This window comes from Euprymna scolopes, chromosome 2 (genome assembly GCF_053919585.1).
Source record: "Euprymna scolopes isolate OS-2025 chromosome 2, ASM5391958v1, whole genome shotgun sequence".
Classification (NCBI taxonomy): domain Eukaryota; kingdom Metazoa; phylum Mollusca; class Cephalopoda; order Sepiida; family Sepiolidae; genus Euprymna; species Euprymna scolopes.
In genome coordinates this window covers 186471618-186485929 of record NC_136483.1, presented here as the reverse complement: position 1 = coordinate 186485929, position 14312 = coordinate 186471618, and the positions used below count along the sequence as shown (strand labels likewise).

General features: G+C 31.3%; 1 protein-coding gene across 1 annotated transcript in view; it reads right to left on the bottom strand.

The window, feature by feature from the left end:
- The window catches only part of LOC145299527 (pikachurin-like), a 748579-nt gene that overhangs the window by 453645 nt on the left and 280622 nt on the right, over positions 1 to 14312 (bottom strand). The window lies entirely within an intron of this gene.

Sequence of the window (14312 nt, the reverse complement as noted above, 5' to 3'; positions counted from 1 at the left end):
CACAATCATCATGATAAATTTTAATATAATGATGATTTTGTGTTTGGAACGAAAATTACGCCACAATTGCGAATCCTTTCTTTTAGATGTTATGTCATGAGTCATAATTTATTCTTGAAGAGAAACAAAAAAACAATAGGATTTTTTTAATCGATTTCTTAAAATTAAATCAACAGAAATGAAGCTAAAAATATGTAAACAAAAAATGAAACTTTATTGATCTTTAAATAATATTCAAAGGAAAAGCTAATATATATCTAGATACTTTTTAAAGCATTCTGCATAGCGAATTTTTACATTCCAATTAAAATTTTAATCATAGCATAATAACTATTTTTAAAATCAAATATATAAAAGCCTATATGTTTGTCTGTCTGTCCGTCCGTCTGTCTTCATATTTTCAAACTCTATCTCTTCCGAAGGTAAAAGTCGCAGGGCGGCGCTAGGGACGTCAGATGATTGGATTTTTTATGGACCGTTCTTTCATGGGTCTTTAGCCGGTTAAAATAGTTTTTAAGGGATAAAAAATTTGTCAAAATTGAAAAAATCGTTATGCATTTTACACATTCATCTTAGTTTATTTTTAATTTTTAATCAGTTCATATGCGTGTCACGTTCGTACAGTGGTAACGTCACCAGCTTCCAATGCTACAGTTTTACTTTCGGGTTCGATTATTTCTGATGGCCATCAAATACTCTTTTTTTACTTTTGAAATCACGACTCTATAATAATATATACGATATAGGACAAATTAAAATATCATATTTTTTTTACACAGGCATCACCACATTATCAAGGCCAAGAGGCCACCAGAGAATAAGGGTTAAAGAGTGTACAGTAGAAATTGGACAATATAGTAATTAGTAATGAAAATTTGGTAAATTTGATAACTTATATGGAACGGCTCATCAAGAACTTATTTACGTTAGACTTGAAGACAACCATATTGTAGTCAGTCGGAAAGTAGGAAAACGGAAGACAATTCCACTGGCGTGCAGTTCTAAGAAAGAAGCTTTGTTCATGGAATCTACGTTTAGGTTTAGGCACAGATAAAGAGTGGAGGGAATTATTGATAGTTTGCAGCTAGACGAGTGTTTCTTGTGAAAGTTTGGCGAGGTGGGGACCATAGATTAAAGCTGTCGAACACTTTCCATGAAAATAACGATACATCAGAGATAAACTCGCAACATCTCTTCTGTGAGATAGAGGTTGCAGGGAAGAGAAAATGACATCTCCTACGAGGCTACGAAGTCTATTTTGAACTCTATCAAGGCAGGACAAGTCTTTTCTAGCAGCTCTTGCCCAGATGTGGCAACTGTATTTCATCCTTGGACGTACCTGGCTCTTATATAGATAGAGAATTGCATCAGCAGTGAGATATCTACTGGATCGATAGAAAGATCCCACCATTCTTCCAATAGCGTTGGCAACAGATTTGATGTACGTGTTCCATTTAAGATCAGAAGTAATGGTCAAGCCCAGAAGCTTGTCAAAACTTGAGGCCTCCTGAAGACGAGAGCCATTCATTCAATTGATTCCAGGTGTGGATATAAAGAGAAAAGCTTGGTTTTAGATGCATTAAATTATTTAAGTGTGTTTTATGATCGGGCAAAGCCGGGCGCACCCCAGTGCTACTTTCAAATAACTTTATTGCTAACACTATTTAATATTTGTAGAAAAGGACGATTTTTTGTTCTGTTTACTTCTACTAGTTATATTACAACCAGATTTTCCTTGTATGGCCCTATAAGTATAAATACTCTTAGTACTACAACTAGTAGGGCAACCCGTTGTTGCCGGAGCAATATATAACAAAATAGAGGCTGAAAATGTGCATAACATGATAATATACTTACAAGAATGCAGTATTAATATACAATATAGATATACAGGGATTAGGGGAGGTTTTCGGAGTCCAAGGGTTTGTACCGTTTTCATGCAAAACGGACATAGGAAGGGGTATTGGAGGCAAAGTATGATCCCTTTTAAGTATTTCAATGGTGGATGCTCTGAGGGACTACAAGCCCTTGTACACCCTCGAGAAACCCGCAATTTAAAACAATAACTTTCAACTAGCAATTAATGGTATAGATATAAAATTTTACTTGATTTTTTTAAAAAAGTTCAACAGAAAAATAAAATAAATCCAAGGTAATTTTTGGATTCAATTCAAATTGAATTTTTATACCTTACTTTGTAAAATTTATAAAAGTGCACTTTGAAGATAAATAAATTTCAAAATGAATCTTGTACCTTTATTTTTAAAGCCTATAATAAAAACATTTCGTTTAACAATTTTCATGCCTTGGATTATATATATTATATAATATATTATCTATATATAATATATTATATATATAGTATATTATATATATAATATATATTATATATATATAATATATTATATATATTATACATTATATATATAATATATATATATAATATATATTATACATTATATATATAATATATATAATATATATATTATATATATAATATATATAATATATAATATATAATATATATATATATAATACATATAATATATATATTATATATAATATATTATATATATAATATATAATACATATATAATACATATAATATATATATTATATATAATATATTATATATATAATATATAATATATATATAATACATATAATATATATATTATATATATAATATATTATATATATAATATATAATATATATATATAATACATATAATATATATATAATATATTATATATATAATATATAATATATATATAATACATTATATATATTATATATAATATATTATATATATAATATATATAAAATATATATGTATATATAATATATATAATATATAATATATATATATAATATGTATATATAGTATATATAGTATATATAATATATATAATATATATAATACATTATATATATTATATATAATATATTATATATATAATATATATATGTATATATATAATATATAATATATATATAATATAATATGTATAAATAGTATATATAGTATATATAATATGTATAATATATAATATATATATATAATATATATAATATATATAATATAATATATATAATATATATAATATATAATATATATAATATGCATATATATAATATATAATATATATAATATACATATATATAATATATTATATATAATATATAATATATATATATATGTTAGAGAATATAAAAAAAGAGAGAAATAAGCGAAGATATTAATCATTCTTTATTGTCAGATGAAAGTCGAAATAAACAAAAAGATTAAGAATGAATAATGGCGGACAAATTTCATCCTGTAATGTACGAAAAAGAAATACAAATAAAAACAGAAACCAACTATCTTCTTCATCCCCCAACCCTTCAGAATAAATAAGTAATTCAAATAATATGTATCATTCTGCAATGTTCGTGTTAGAAGAAAGTTCCCGGCGTAGTGATGCGTTAAAAGCCAGAATATTCTATATATTGCATCCTGTCAGCTTCCAAATCAGCGGCCCGGACCGTCTGCGTATGCACGTAGACATGCAACCGATTTGGCGTTCTTTGGAAACTGTCATTTTGGATATTCCTCACCCTCTTCTGAATATTCCGATATTTGTCTCACACCCTCAACCCATCATAAATTCGATTTATCTATTACGTAGACAGATTCGCGTTCCCAGAGGAATCGGTGCTGTCACGGTCCATGAAATTGAGATGCCAAGCTGTTCGAATCCTATCAAATTTATTATGCTTAATTTCGAAACAATGCTATCAGGAAAGGCATGAACCTCTACTCCCAAACTATGTAATATCTCGTGCACCGTTTCTTCTTTAAGTTGGATTTGAGGTTGCAATTTTCTTGCAACGGTTTTATGGAAAGATGAGATTGAGAATTAAAATTTCCTTTCTCTAACGGAGTTGATGGTTCTATTCTAACCGTAGGAATTCGTCCTATAGCGATTCTTTAGGGTTAGGCGTCTACAGATGAATCGTTACTTATTACCAATAATTGACATAAAAATATAGTTGTTTATATAGGCAGAGATAGATAATTAGAGAGTAATAAAAAAATAGCAGGACCTGTGGAATGAAATTTCACAGGGGACTCATTCATATATAATATATTGATGTTGGAACTCTGTGGATGTTCAGCGTAAATGGAGACGCTATGATATTATTGCAGCTATTTTGGTATAACTGCAAACATATTTAAGCTATCAGGGACGCCCGGCATAGCCTGGTCGTAAAATGTGCTTAAATATAATATTTTAATCTATACAGATTTCGTATATATTATTACAGAGTCAATTTTCTATCGATTCTTATATATTATAGGGTGCGATTTAATATATATATATATATATATATATATATATATATATATATATACATATATATATAATATACATATATATATAATATACATATATATATAATATACATATATATATAATATACATATATATATAATATACATATATATATAATATACATATATATATAATATACATATATATATATATATATATATATCCATATGAGTTAGACGCATCAGCTTGAATCGAAACCGAAACCAAAACTTATGAAGAATTTCTGTTAAAATTATTTATGAAAAATAGGTGAATTGAGTGGCATCAGTTGAAACATAAACTAAAGCTTTTGCATAATTTTTGGTAAAATTGTATTCCAAGAAATGGAAGGTCATGACAATTAAACGACAGTCACTCGGAAGAAAAAAATGTAAGCATGACACAGAAAATAACACACATGCTATGGTATTAATATATAGATGAGAAAGAGAAAGTGAGAGAGCGAGCATCAGAGAGAGAGAGAGAGAGAGAAAGAGAGAAAGAGAGAGATAAATGAAAGAGAGAGAACACGAGAGAAAGTGCGCGAACATGAAAAAGAGAAGGAGAGGAGAAACCGCGAGATAAAGAGATAGAGAGAGAGAGAGAGAGAGAGAGAGAGAGAGAGAGAGAGAGAGAGAGAGAGAGAGCGAATAAGAGTTATAAAGAGAGCAAGCGAGCGAGAGATACAGAGTGAGGGAGAGTCACGGAAAGTAAAAAAAGTAAGAGAGATAGTTTGAAAAGAGAGAGAGTGATAGATTGAGAAAAAAATAAGAGAAAGAGATTTAGAAAAAGAATAAGAGAAAGAGATTAAGAAAGAGTAAAAGAGCGAGAAAAAGAGTGCGAGAAAAAAAGAGAGAGAAAAAGTAAAAGGGTCAGTGAGAAGAATGTAAGAGAGAGAGACAGTGAGAAGAATGTAAGAAGTAGAGAGTGAGAGAGAGAAGAATGTAAAAGAGATAGAGTGAGAAGTAAGAGAGAGAGTGAGAAGAAAGTAAGAGAGAGAGCTAGAAGAAAGTAAGAGAGAGAGAGAGAGAGTGAGAAAAGGTAAGAGAGAGAAAGAAAAAAGCGAGAGATAGAATGAGAAAAAAGAGAGAGTGAGAAAAATTGAGAGAGAGAGAGTGAGAAAAAAGTGAGAGAGAGAGTGAGAAAAAAGTGAGAGAGAGAGTGAGAAAAAGTGAGAGACAAGTAGAGAGCGAGAAAAAAAGTGAGAGAGAGAGTGAGAAAAAGTTGGAGACAAAGAAAGAGAGAGACAGAAAGAGAAAAAAGAGATTTATATAGAGAGGGATTGCGATAGAGAGTGAGAGAAAGTGGAAAGGGGAAAACGCGGAAGCGAGTGTATATGTCCAGCAACCAATTGATATTCTAAACATTACGTTTCATGCAAGTTTGTCTCGTTGTATTTCTACCCGATTTCCCAATCAAACACTACTTGATCACAGACTCCATCACTTCCGGTTTGTATCTTCCGTTTACGTGTTCAAAAACCACTAATTTTTTAAGCTTTTAAACTCTTTGGCAACCCACTTTCCTACCGCCAACCCTCTTTAAACCGTATCAAATTATAAAATAAAAAAACTGAATACGTTTTCAACTAATCATATAAATTTAATTATGAATTGTGTGTCTTGTGTTTAAAATAAGACGCCACAAAAGGGTTGATATGCCGGAGAAATAAACGAATCAAAGAATATATTTAATCTCTCACGCCTATTAGTCTACTTTCTTTTCCACCCTATAAAATAATATTTTACACGTTTTCTGTCGCTTCATAACAATTCCACGAGACTAAAAGTCAAAACTCCAACTTGTACTTTTGTATATACACATGTACAACATCTCTCTCACCACACACTGAATAATTGTTATGATAGAAGCGCTAGTTGAGTTTGAATAAAATAAATACGCATTAGATACGTTTGAAGTCAAAACAACGCATTATTACAAAATAAACAGATATTTATTTTGTTTGAAATTTATATTGAAATTTATAAATATATTTCGAAGATACAGTTCATCATCAGTATGTCCTTCTTTCTTTTGTTTTTTACTATGTTGTTGTTGGAGCATAAAAACAGGAGGAGTCTCTTTGGTGTTTTTACGGTAGTCTTCTCAAATGTCGGAACGGTGCGTTGGTCATGCGGAATTCACGTTATGGTTTGTGTTCCTTGATAGAAGCGCTGGTTGCGTATGAACAAAATAAATACGTATTAGATACGTTTCAAGCCAAAAACAACGCATTATTACAAAATAAACAGATATTCATTTTGTTTGAAATTTACGTTGAAATTTATAAATATATTTCGAAGATACACTTCATCATCAGTATGTCTTTCTTTTTTTCTTGTTGTTGTTGAGGCATAGAATCAGTAGAAGTCCGTTTGATGTTTTTACGGTAGTCTTTTCAAATGTCTATATATAACACTCTCTTTTTTTCTCACTCTATCTCTCAGTTTTTTCTTAGTTGGTCACGCGGAATTCACAAACCCTAACGTGAATTCCGCGTGACCAACGCACCGTTCCGACATTTGAAAAGATTACCGTAAAAACATCAAACGGACTTCTATGCTCAAACAACAACACGAGAAAAAGAAAGAAAGAAAGACGTACTGATGATGAAGTGTATCTTCGAAATATATTTATGAATTTCAATATAAATTTCAAACAAAATAAATATCTGTTTATTTTGTAATAATACGTTGTTTTGGCTTCAAACGTATCTAATACGTATTTTATTTTATCAATTGGTACGATAGTTTATAGTGCTTCTCTTTAGCTCTTGATAAATTGACACTGGGTGAGAGAAAAATATCTGTATAGTTTCAGTGGTCTTTTACAAAACAAGTATAACAAAACGCCGACGCACGTCTGACAGCTGAATGCAAATAACTTAGCTGTGTGCGAAGTGACGTCATGGCAAGGAAAAATTTAAGATTTTTAAAAGAAAAACGTGTGAACAGACCAATGATGAGGATCACGTTTAAAAGGTGGAAATAAATATCTGCTGTTCCTACGAAAACAAACAAACAAACAAAAAAACATTAGTCGTGCTATTACTCTGTTCCTTGCGACGTACTCTGCATACAACGTGTGGGTGCTGAGTGTTGACGTGTACACAAGGACACCTCATGCAACAGATAATATGCACATCTTTCCCTCCCATGCGAGATAATTCCTAAAAATATTGCCCTTTCAGAGCTAACAAATATATTTTAATTCTAGCCCAGTGGTTCTATTTGGTCAATTACAACTTAGCATCTATTAGCCCGATTTGCTAGCAGGGAGGCCCGACGTTGTCCGGAATTGTATGAGGGTAAACAAATGTTCAACCGGTTAGATATTGTCTGGGTAACGCCGAAAGATATTCTGATTGACGATTATTATGATAATCGTTATTAATATTTACAGATAAAATTATTTATGTTAAAACATTTTAATAGAAAGGAATGTTAGTTTTCATAACTAGCACAAACAAAAATATTAACTTGATGTAAATTTGATAGATGGAATTTAAGTTAACCATAATATAAACAAAGATACGTGACAAAAACTCAGCAAGGATCTTTACACTATGTGTAGTGATGACGTAATTGAAATGATAGATTTTTGCGACGTAAAGTTTTAGTTACGAGTAAGTTCAGTTCGATACACAACGCGTTAGTGAACGGGCGGGGTTTTTGGACAGGAAGCCCATATAAGTCAGAAAGGGGGCAACTTAGAAAAATGTAGTCTTATACAAAGCGTGCAAAGAACCCAGAAAAACAAATGATTATATCAAAATATAATTCACACCTGAGTGTTTTCACTTTCAGAGAAAAGCATCTGTTATTTCAGGACACATAAAAGGAAAATTGTAGGTATGTGTTTTGCTGGTGTTCCAACTGACAACGATGTCCGTCTTTCGTTTACACCCTGTCTATAAACCGTTAATATATGTATACACACACCAACACTCAACAGAGAATACACTAAACGAATCATATATCGGAACATTTAACACTCATAAGTTAAAAGAGACTCATACCAGACAACACACACATATATACGTTCATTATACACCCCAGCATACAATATACCCTCCCGTACTTTTATTGCCATCGAAATCGTTGAAATCGCCCATTTTTTTTAAATCAAATCGATTGATTGCATGCTTTGGTTAGGCACCTCCATCAGTATACTGAGATGGGTATTTCACATGCTCCCCCAAAGTAACTTTGTCTACAATACATTGTAGTCTATATTGCACTGTAGAGAGTCTATTACATTGTTGATTCCCGGGAAATGCCGGGTAGCCTGATCGTAGGCGATTGTCACTGTTTAGTTAATAAACAATTTTTATAACCAAAAAGGAATGTTTGGATAGCAACTGTTAGCTGTGGAATTTTAACATAAACCGCGTAAGTTAGGAATTTCAGTTAATAAATAAGAACAATAAATACGTGACAAAAATCAGGTTTTAATTCTTTAGGATCCGTGTATCAATGGCGTTATTATAAAGGATATAGTTTTTTGATACGCTTAGAACTTAGTCAGTTGGTAGTTAGAGTTTGAGAGAAACAGTTGAGCGGAGACGAACTGGCCACCGGTCGTAATGGCTCTGAACCTCGAGAAAGCTGTCGGGAAAATGTCGATAGAATGTAGAACAAAACAAATGCCAGAGTGGGGGAAACATTCTGGAGATAAAAGTTGGTGAAAATACATCCGATACTTCTAGTCATTTACTTGGGATGAATACCCGTTTGCTTCTTCCAAGATCCGTCAAAACAATACCTAAAGATGGACAAGGTGCGTTTCCTTATTTGCCAGATGTAAAACAACACAGAACTGTTCTGCCCCTTTGTGTAGTCCATGCTTGTTACATGTCCCGTTAAACGCATGATGCACGCGCATCAACTAGACGATTACAATACTCAAGACTCTCGCATACACAAACAATTATATACATCTAAACTAGATAAAAAAAACAACAAACATTTCCAGATGATCAATATAGACGCTGCCATAAGTATAAACCCATTAAGCACATTCAATAAACACATAAATACATGACGCTGCCATAAGTATAAACACATTAAGCACATTCAATAAACACATACATACATGACGCTGCCATAAGTATAAACACATTAAGCACATTCAATAAACAGATAAATACATGAATGCTAAACACATTATCATATAAAAGTATATACACCTTGTTATATAAACCCCAATAAGCAATATACGTCGACTTGGTCATCCATAAATACACATACATAAAGACCCTCCCAGACGCATCACATACCTTTGTGTGAAAATTCAAAAAAAGTCGGCTCAGCCGTTTCGGAGTCTATAGGGAACGAGCACACACACAATTTTCATTTATATAATAGTAGATAAAATGATAGGTAGTTAGATAGCTGAGAATAGTATAGAAGAGAATGTACACGCGAAGGCGGTAAATTGAAGTAGAAACGAAATGAAACAAAGTGAGAGTAGGAGGGGTGTTGGAAATGAAGGAAAACAAGAAGGAAGCAGACATATCGCGATAGCAATAGGTAGGGGAAGAGAGGGAGAGAATGACAGAAAAAGAGAAAAACAGATAAAAAAGAGACAGGCAGGCTAGAGAGAAAGTAAAAAAAAACGAAAAAAAGCAAGAGAGAAAAGAACATATATAAGTAGGAGGAATGGGGAGAGGTAGAAAAGTTGATGTAAAATAAATAACTAAATAAATGAAAACCAGGTTGAGCGATTCAACGGATGCTGGCAACAAGACCTAAGAAAATCTTTATAAGAGAAAAGAAATCGAAGAATTTTGGATGAAAACTAAATAAAAAGAGATTCTTTAGTCCAAAAAAGATGTGGCAAATTTGGTAAAAGAAAATATAAAGAGTAGAAGATGTATCTGCAAGGAAACAATGGCAGACGACAGTAAAAACCAACAATAATACATAATAATGAACAATAAATAAAAGTGAATTATTTTAAGATACGTCCATTCAGTGTAAACATTCATCAACGAAAATTCTGTTTCAAATTCAAACATGCAAAAATTATGAAAATTCTATTTCAAACAATAAAAAAATGATCGGCCGAGAAAAATAATATTTAAATTTAAGCATGGCAGACAAACGGAAATGTTTTTGCCACTTAAATGTGACAGACTGAAAAAAGTACTTTAAACATCTGTGTGACAAACTGAAAAACTGCTATTAAGAGTGAGAGACCTACGAACGTGCTACTTTAGGCTGACAAAAAATGCTAATATTTAAAAGTCCAACATGCCATTAAAAATGTTCTTTCAAAGTTAAACGTGACGAACAGAAATGCTATTGCAAAGTAAATCGTGACAGACGAAAATGTTATTTCAAAGTTAAACGTGACGGACGGAAAATGTATGGCGTTCGAAAAAACTTATTTCAAAGTTAAACGTGACGGATGAAAAAAGCAATTTCAAAGTTAAACGTGACGAACGGAAATGCCGTTTCGAAGTTAAACGTGACGAACGGAAATGCTGTTTCGAAGTTAAACGTAACGGACGGAAGATGCTATTTCGAAGTTAAATGTGGCGGACAGTAAAATACTATTTCGAAGTTAAGTGTGACGGACGGAAAATGCTATTTGGAAGTTGAACGTAACAGACAGGGCGACGAAAATTCCATTTCCAACTTAAGCATTCGGATCCACGAAAATACAATTTCCAATATAAATAGGACATACAAATTAAAATACAATTTAAAAGTTATACGTGACAGAAAAAAAGGACGAAAATGTCATATCAAATTAACGCCTGGCAGACTTACGAAATGCTATTTTAAACCTATGAAAGTGATATCTTTAAGCTTGATAAACCAATGGAAATTCTATTTCAAACTTAATTATGATAGGCTTATTAAATGCTCTGTCACATAAGTGTGACATAACAAAATCATTATTTTAAACTTGAAATGAAAATGTGATTGCAAACTTAAGCGTGACAGACCAATAAAATTCTGTTTAAACTTAAGCGTGCAGGTCTACGAAAATGAAGTTTGAAATAAATCTGGAAAAAATCACCTAAAATTCTACTACCTATTATTTATGACTGAACAAATGCTATTTTTAACACTAGCGTGACTGACAGAAGGAAGGACAAATATGTAATTCCAAATTTGAGCGTATTAGACCAAAGTAAATACTATTTACAGATTCTCCTCAGATCACCGAAGTTAACTAACGTTAAGTCTAGCCAGTACTAGATGGGTGATAGTTTGGGGATATCAGGCACTGTATGTAGGAAGACGCGGAAACTTCCCTGCAAAAGCTACAGAAACCTTACGTTGTCATATTTTTTGACATGCAACTGTGGACCACCCGTGAATTTTATATTCCTGGCTCAACCTGCATAGCAACAGTACCGCTTCGGGTCGGAGTATTTCAACCATTAACGTAACAGAAAAACGGTGAAGATGCTATTTGTACTTTAAGCGTGACAAAAGTGATATTTAAAATCCAACAAAAATGGTATTTCTAACAAGGTGACGAACAGACAAAGCTTCTCATAGGAACACGAGGACACATATTAAAACAAAAAGAAAAAAATGGCCGCTATATAAAATCAACTCTTAATGTCTTTCCGTTGCAAGAAATCACTGAAAAAAAAAAATCATAGAAAATCATTTTGTTTTTCTTGTTTTGTGTCTTTCTGTGGAATAGGTTCTTATTTATATCTTGGGGAGAATTTAACCACGTCAGCTGCACAAGGGAAACATTTAGAATGAGAAAGAAACTGGCAAGTATTGCTCGAAGACCCATTTCTTTTTTTTCTCTCGTCAACCCCGGCAGACGAAAGCGAACAGAAATCTTATGGAATCACACATGTTTGACTAAGGATTTTGGTTTAGTTTAGTTCGCTTGTTGTACACGATATCAAACATGTTCATTTTTACTTGTTCTGTGCAACCGTAAATTAATATCACAATACACAAAATAGCACGAAAAAAAACGACCAATCTTTATTATAAGCTTGCAAAAAATATGGTTCCTTAAGAGGGGGAATATTTTTGCCATTCATTAACACGTGCCTATAAATATTAGCAAAAACATACCTAAATAGTGAAGTTTACAACAAAACTAATGTGTCCCCGCTACCCACCATGTTCCCAAGAATATATAATTCAAAACTCGTGATATATTCATTATTTCAGGAGATTATTCTGCATATATATATATATATATATATATATATATATATATATATATATATATATATATATATAAAATAAAAATAAAAATTACAATAAGTTTACCAAGGTAATCAAAATGGTAAACTTAAAATATATTATAAATATTAAAGAGTTAATATTTACAAGTAAAATACACTTAGCCAGATGTAAAAGCTCAATAAAACCGAAAAGGAAATAGAGCTTATAATATGAACAAATGATTAATAAAACATGTTAAAAGACATCTTGAAAAAGAGTTAAAAACATATTTAATTTTAAAAAAGGAAGCACAAGATAAGTGGATAGTCCTAAATCCGCGGAGTTTCGAAGAAATACTCTCCTTCTCATCAGAGGGCAGGAATTAGCAAAATGCAGGATCGGATTTTGCATATAAAAGTATTTAATGAAACTACAAGTAAGTCACAGGTCTTACTTGGTTAAAAAAAAGGGTGAGGTAAGGGGAACAGGAGGCAAACGAAAAATGATAAAAAGATTTCACATGAATGGATAGTCCGGTGAAGGGTAAAAATCCAAAAATGGTAAATCCAAAACAATCGGATTTAAATTCTATTCATCCACTTATCTTGTGCTTCCTTTTTTAAAATTAAATATGTTTTTAACTCTTTTTCAAGATGTCTTTTAACATGTTTTATTAATCATTTGTTCATATATATATATAAGATTGTTTATTTATTTATTTTTTATAAGCGATTCTGTTTTTTCTTTCACTCCCTGAGTGCTTTAAAGGGAGAGGTTTTCTGCCCTTTGTTTATATTCTAGTCGCCCTCATTTTTGGGACATATTATTTTATTATTTAAATATTTATTTAAATATTTTCTACGCATATATATATATATATATATATATATATATATATATATATATATATATATATATATAGGATGTCCAAAAATGATCTGACCCATTTGTTGGTAAAAAAAAAAAAAATTAAATAACAATTAAATAAAGAACATTTTTTTTAATGTACGTAGAATGCTATTTTATTAGGACAAAATCCATTTAGATCTGCATTTTTGCATTTTTAAGGAAATGTGTCCGAATCATTTGATTTTTTGCTTGTTGATATAGGTTAGCCCGCAAGATTTTTTGCTTGTTGATATAGGTTAGCCCGCAAGATCGCCTGAGCTAAACACCTGCGATTGTTTCTCGTGGGCATATTTGAAGTCAAAATTATTCAGTCACCGCTATCGATTTCTTAAAGAATTAAAACGAACTATTCGTTCTGTAATTGCTGCTATTCCGCCCGAAATGATCCATTGAGTTATTGAAAACTTTTGTGAACATCTTACAATCGTGTGTTTGCAATGATGGAAAACGTTTGGCCGATTTAATATTTAAGACTGTGAAATAAAATGACATTCTACGTACATTACATTTTTTTTTAAATTTGGTTATTTAATTCTTATTTAAGATTTTTTACCAACAAATTTGTCTTATCATTTTGTGACATCCTGTATATATATATATATATATATATATACGATTGCATTGCTATGGTTTTCTAGATGTTAATCCACTATTTCTAATTTCTAATATAGTGCTCAATTGCTAGTGTAGATGTATTTTTGTATATTTTTTAATTACTAATTACTATTAGTAGTAGTAGTAGTAGTAGTCTTGGTTTACTACAATTGTTCTTATGTTTGTCAACGGGTTAAAGTTGTTTAGTTCTAAGACTCCATTTCCACTTCACCTACTCACCCACCTACACAGCAAAAACAGCACATCCACCCCATCTCATACACACCTCCATAAAAA